General features: G+C 37.2%; 1 non-coding gene across 1 annotated transcript; it reads right to left on the reverse strand.

The window, feature by feature from the left end:
- Positions 1–6,625: 6,625 nt before the first annotated feature.
- On the reverse strand, positions 6,626–6,731 carry LOC128285884 (small nucleolar RNA R71). The gene has a single exon (XR_008276431.1). It is a non-coding gene; the product is annotated as a small nucleolar RNA R71 (small nucleolar RNA).
- Positions 6,732–6,946: the final 215 nt, after the last annotated feature.

A 6,946-nucleotide genomic window follows, 5' to 3' on the forward strand; every position in this document is an offset into this window, starting at 1 on the left:
ACCTCTTAAGATCACACGGTTAAGAAACATGGGCATGTCATATGGTCGTGGGCTCAAGTCAGTAGCTAGCTAAGTATCACACGGCCATAGAACACCGATGTGTCTGTTGGCCGTGGGTGAAAGTCAGTATGTATGCCTTGTTTTGGCAGGACTAGTTCACATAGGCGTCTCTGGTGCCCGTGTAAGGCACACGGCCTAGTCTCACGGATGAATGACCTCAATAGAATTGAAAATTTTCTGAGTTCTAAAATTTATGAATATGTTCGGTTTAGTCCCGACTATCCTTAAAAGTATGTTTTAGGTCTCGTAGACCAGTATGTTTTAAGTCTCGTAGACCATCATAAGGGATGAATTGTTGATGATTGCGTATGCATTAATGTTATGTGATATCTGTGATTCTGAATTGGTCTGAAATGTTCTATCTGTCTGATAATGCCCTTTACCTATTCCAGCGACGGTTACGAGATAGAGGTGTTACATTTTATTGGTATCAGAGCTGTAGTTTAGTCGGTTCTAGGACTACCATAGCATATGTGAGTCTAGCCATACATGCCATATATCTGAAACTAGGGTAGTATGATGAATCCTGACATTGAAATGTGCTTTTATATAGCAATGGATCCCGATAGAGCTGTAGTTGACGATGTTGAAAGCAATGCTACCGCCTCCCACGCAAGGGACAAGGTAAGTCGATTCTCGGCCACTAGTAGCCGTGATGGTGAGGCTAAACAAGCCTTCTATCAGATAATGAATGATTGGTTCATCCAATACATTAGAACCAACCCAGCTGTACAACAACCTCCACCCCTGGTTAATCCTCCTCAAACTCTTGTTATGCCACAAGTGAATCCGGTACAATTGAGTAAACCACTAGTTGATAAGATTAGAAAATATGGAGCTGAAGAATTCCGAGATACAACAAGTGATGATGCAGAAAAAGCTGAGTTCTGGTTAGAGAACACAATAAGAGTGTTTGATAAGTTGTCTTTGAGTCTAGAAGAATGTATAAAATGTGCCGTTTCACTTCTGAGAGACACGGCGTATCATTGTGGAAAAATTTGACATCTGTGGGTCTGAGTGAACGAGTTACGTGGGATTTCTTTCAATCTAAATTTGGGAAGAAGTATACAGTCAAAGATTCATTTATTAGACACGCAAAGAGTTTCTAGAGCTTAAACAAGGCCGTATTTCTCTCATAGAATAAGAGCAAGAATTTGTAAGGTTGAGTCAGTATGCCCGCGAATGTGTATCTTCGGAAGCAATAATGTGCAAGAGATTTGAAGACGGTTTGAATGAAGATATTCGTTTGCTCGTTAGAATTCTAGAAATCAAAGAATTTGTGGTGCTTGTTAAACGAGCATGTAAAGCTGAAGATCTTGGGAAAGAGAAGAGAAAGACTGATTTTGAAGCTAAAGAGGTACGAAAGAGATCATCCAGTAAATCATTTCAATCTGGATCCAAGAAGTTTAGAAATGATAGCAGTCGTTCAAAGGCTATTATGGGACATTCGAATAGAAATCGTGCTAGATCACAATCGAAATTCAAATCTTCAGCCACGTCTGTTGCTAGTGTAGATAATGCAAGGAATGAAAAACTTGAGTGTGATCAATGTGGAGGATGACATTTTGGTGAATGCTAGGGAAAAAGTAATAATCGAGCTTGTTATAGTTGTGGTTCAAGAAATCATTTTATTAAAGATTGCCCAAATTTAGTTGAAAAAGATAATGTTCAGAATCTGAGGAAGAGTGGTAATGTTTCTCGTAGTAAACCTCCCAGAAATTTGGGAAATGTAAGCGGTAGTCAAAGAGGAACGAAAGACACAACTATTAGATCTGAAGCTCGTGCACCTGCTAGAGCGTATGCTATCCGAGCTTGCGAGGAAGCTTCATTGCCAGATGTGATTATTGGTACATTTACTCTCGATGATACTTCTGTAATTGCTTTGATAGATCCTGGATCAACACATATGTATATATGCATGAACTTAGTGAACAATAAGACTTAGCCTGTAGAGTCTATTGAATTAGTAATTAGAGTTTCGAACCCCCTAGGCAGATGTGTTCTAGTTGATAAAGTCTGCAAGAATTGTCCGTTAAGGTTTCGAGACAATTATTTTCTGGCTGATCTGATGCTATTGCCTTTTGATAAGTTTGATATAATTCTGCGTATGGATTGGTTAACTTTGCATAATGCTGTGGTGAACTGCAAATGGAAAACTATTGATTTAAGATGCAAGAATGATGAAATAGTCAGAATTGAATCTAGTGATTTGAATGGGTTGCCTGCTATGATATCTTCAACGAAAGCTTTGAGTGTGGTGAGAAAGGGTTGTAAAGCTTATTTTGCATATGTGATTGATTCAAGAGTGCCAGAAAATAAAGTTGAATCTGTGCTTGTTGTTTGTGAGTTCCCTGATATGTTTCCTGAAGAACTTCCAGGATTACCTCTAGTTAGAGAGGTAGAATTTGGCATAGAATTGGTACCTGGTACTACACTGATTTCGGTAGCTCCATACCGAATGGCTCCGACTGAACTAAAAGAACTAAAGTCTTAGTTACAAGAGTTGATCGATCGAGGGCTTGTTAGACCGAGTTTCTCTCCTTGAGGTGCTCCGGTTTTATTTGTGAAAAAGAAAGATAGTACGATGAGAATGTGTATAGATTATCGTCAACTGAACAAGGTGACTATTAAGAATAAGTATTCCCTGCCCCGAATTGATGATTTTTTTGATCAGTTGAAAGGAGCTGCTGTGTTTTCGAAAATAGATTTGAGATCAGGCTATTATCAGTTGCGGGTGAAATATTCAGATATTCTAAAGACTGCTTTCAGAATGATGTACGCTCACTATGAATTTTTAGTTATGCTTTCGGATTGACTAACGCACCTGCTATCTTTATGGATTTGATGGATAAAATTTTTAGACTATAATTAGATCAATTTGTTGTGGTATTCATTAATGACATTTAAATTTATTCACTTGATGAATCTAAACATGCCGAGCATCTGAGAATAATATTACAGATTTTGAGAGATAAATAGTTGTATGCAAAATTCAGTAAGTGTGAATTCTGGTTGCGAGAAGTTGGTTTCCTGGGTCATATTGTATCACCCTCCGGTATCCGAGTTGATCCAAGCAAAATTTCAACTATTTTGGATTGGAAACCTCCGAGGAATGTATCTGAAGTCCGTAGTTTTCTGGGACTTGCTGGTTACTATAGAAGATTAGTAAAAGGTTTCTCGATGATTGCGACTCCGTTGATAAAACTGCTCCAGAAAAATGTGCAGTTTGAGGGGTCTGAAAAGTGTCAGAATAGCTTTGATCAGTTGAAAGCTTTATTGATTGAAGCTCCGATTTTAGTACAACCTAAATTGGGTAAAGAATTTGTGATTTATAGTGATGCTTCGTTGATTGGTTTGGGATGTGTTCTAATGCAAGAAGGAAAAGTTGTCACTTATGCTTCGAGACAGTTGAAGCCACATGAAAAGAACTATCCGATGCATGATCTTGAGTTAGCTGAGATTGTGTTTGCCCTAAATATTTGGTGCCATTACTTCTTTGGAGAGAAATGTCATGTGTATTCTGATAATAAGAGTTTGAAGTATTTGATGACTCAGAAAGATTTGAATTTGCGACAGAGAAGATGGTTGGAATTGTTGAAAGACTACGAACTTGTGATTGATTATCACCCGGGAAAAGCAAATGTTGTTGCAGATGCTTTGAGTCAAAATCATTATTTGCTTTGCGTGCAATGAATGCTCGTTTAGTTCTATCTAATGATGGTTCAGTTTTAGCTGAATTAAAAACGAGACCTTTGTTCTTACAATAGATTATCGAAGCTCAAAAGGTTGATAATGAATTAATAGCAAAATGAACCCAGTGTAATTCTGATTCTGAATTCCGAATAGATGTTGATGACTGTCTGAGATTCAAAAATAGAGTTTGTGTTCCAAGAAATTTGGAGTTAGTTCAGACGATTTTGAATGAAGCTCATAGTAGTAGATTTTTTGTACATCCGGGAAGTACAAAAATGTATAACAATTTGAAACAACTATACTGGTGGCTGAGAATGAAAAGAGATATTTCTGACATTGTTTCGAGATGTTTAATCTGTCAGCAAGTTAAAGCTGAGCATCAAATGCCATCTGGATTGTTACAACCGATTATGGTTCCGGAGTGGAAATGGGATCGAGTGACCATGGATTTTGTTTTGGGTTTGCCTCTGTCTTCGAGAAAGAAAGATAGAATTTAGGTTGAAGTTGATCGATTGATGAAATCGGCTCATTTTATTCTGATTCGATCTGATTATTCGCTTGATAGATTAGCTAAGTTATACATTTTCGATATAGTGAGATTGCATGGTGTGCCATTGTCTATAGTATCAGACAGAGATCTGAGATTCACGTCACGATTTTGGAAGAAGTTGCAAGATGCTCTGGGTACTAAATTGCACTTTAGCACTACTTTTCATCCGCAAACAACAGTCAATCTGAGCGGATTATTCAGATACTTGAGGATATGCTGAGATGTTGCATTCTTGAGTTTGAAGGCATGTGGGAACAATATTTACCATTGATTGAATTTGCTTGATAAATCGTAATTTATAGATATTTTTATCCCATGCTTAGCACTTTTTTGGAAGAATTATCCTTAGATTTGGTGAATTCGATGCTCCTAATCCTTTAATTTCATGTTTTATACTTAGGTGAGCATAGAAGAGTAAAAAGAGCGAGAAACGGGCCAAAAACGAATAAAATGAGTCAACATAGGAAATCAACATGGCCTGGACTTCCTCACAGGAGTAGTTCACACGGCTGTGTCTATTTAACAAATTGCAACACAGCCTAAGCCACCTCACACGGGCGTGTCCCTGTTGAACCTAAGTCTAGTCCTATTCGGAAAACGCCACTCTTGAGGGTTTTAAAGCATTCTAAAGCCTATATAAACACTCTAGGAGGTACCTAGAACAGACACACGGAGTAGGAGGCAAGGAATTACTCGATGAAAGCCGATTGATCCATCTCAGAAGCCGGATTATCCTTTAAGACTGAAGATCTCCCTTCAATTTCCTTCAGGAGTTTTTGGGCTTTCTTTATGTTTTGTTATCATTATTCTTCTAAGATGTTTTCTTTTACACATATGAACTAAACCCCCCAAATACCTAAGGGGAATGAAACATAAGACGGATTTTGTTATTATTTTCTGAATTATATGATAATTATTTGATTTGTTCTTAATTATGTGTTCTTAATTCTTGTTTTAATATTCCAGGATATTGATTCAAGTATTGATGTGCTTATTCAGAGGAGCAAAAGTCCTTGCCTAAGAGTAGATCAAGCATAATTGAGCGGAGTTGATTGCACGCCTAGACATAGGGTGACATATTTTGCCGAATTAGGGTGAAACCTAATAAAAGAATCCATAGATAGAGTTAATGCAACACTAGGGGTTTTAATTAGAAAGAGATTTCAAATAATCAACCTAGGGTTAGACATTGTTAGTCTCGAGAGAGATAATAATATAAATTAGGGATTTCTACGGATCAAGTCAAATGAATAAATCGTCTAATTCATAGTCAATAACAAGTGAAGTCTAGGTGGATTTTTTCCTTGGATATTGTCCAAATCATTCAGTTTTCCCAAAAGTTTTTTCCCTAATTTACTTTCTGTGCATTCTTAGTTTAGTAATTAGTTTAGATAAAACAAACCCCTTTATTTTTAGGCTAGATAAAAGAAAGAGAGTTAATACTAGTACTTTTAGTTCCTTTGGGTTCGACATCCTGGTCTTGCCATAAGCTATACTACTGTTCGATAAGGTGTGCTTGCCTTTTTCATGATAATAGTTAGTTTTCAAGAACGGACATTCATAAATTATAAAACTTATCATGATTTGATCACATCAAATTTTTGACGCCGTTGTCGGGGAACTAAGATATTAGGAACACTTAATTTTTATTACTTTAGCCATTTATTTTACTACAATTTAAATTTTATTTTGATTTTTGTTCCTAAATTTTCTTTTTCCTTCTGGCAGGTTTTATAGTTTATGACTAGAAGAAACCCGTCGGGACCATTACTTTTTGATAGTGAGATCGATCGCACAGCTAACAGAAATCAAAGAGAAAGAAGGTAAAGCCCAAGATACACAGAGGAAGAGCAAGAGGACGGTCTTTCCACCACAACCAAGGAGATGGCTGAAAATTAGGAAAATCTACTACCTACTGCGATTGCTGCTGATCCAGTAAATCAGAATCCTGCTGGGCACACTATGTATGATTATGCTAAACCTACTTTAACAGGAACTGAATTGAGTATAGTTAGACCTACTATTGCTGCAAATAATTTTGAATTGAAACCTAACACAATTCAAATGATACAACAATTTGTTCAGTTTAATGGTTTGCAGGATGAGGATCCAAATACTGTTTTGGCAAATTTTCTGGAGTTTTGCAACATATTTAAGATCAATGGCATTTCTGATGATGCCATTCGCCTTCGGTTGTTCCCCTTCTCGTTGAGGAACAAAGCTAAACAGTGGTTGAACTCGTTACCACGAGGGTCAATCACTACTTGGGAACAAATGATCGAAAAATTCTTACTTAAATATTTTCCGCCGACTAAAATGGCTAAGTTGAGGAATGATATCTCTTCTTTTGTGCAGATGGATCTAGAAACATCTATGATGCATGGGAGAGATATAAGGATCTATTGAGAAGGTGCCCTCACCATGGGTTACCTTTATGGTTGCAGGTTCAAACGTTTTACAACGGTGTGAACCCCTCAACAAGGCAACTTATCGATGCAGCTGCTGGTGGGACTATCAATAACAAAACACCTAAAGTGGCTTACGAATTTATTGAAGAGATGTCACTGAATAACTATTAGTGGAAATTTATGAGAACAAAGCCGATCAAAGCAGCCGGTGTTTTCAACCTCAACGCGGTTACTA

Source organism: Gossypium arboreum, chromosome 12, assembly GCF_025698485.1.
Source record: "Gossypium arboreum isolate Shixiya-1 chromosome 12, ASM2569848v2, whole genome shotgun sequence".
NCBI lineage: Eukaryota > Viridiplantae > Streptophyta > Magnoliopsida > Malvales > Malvaceae > Gossypium > Gossypium arboreum.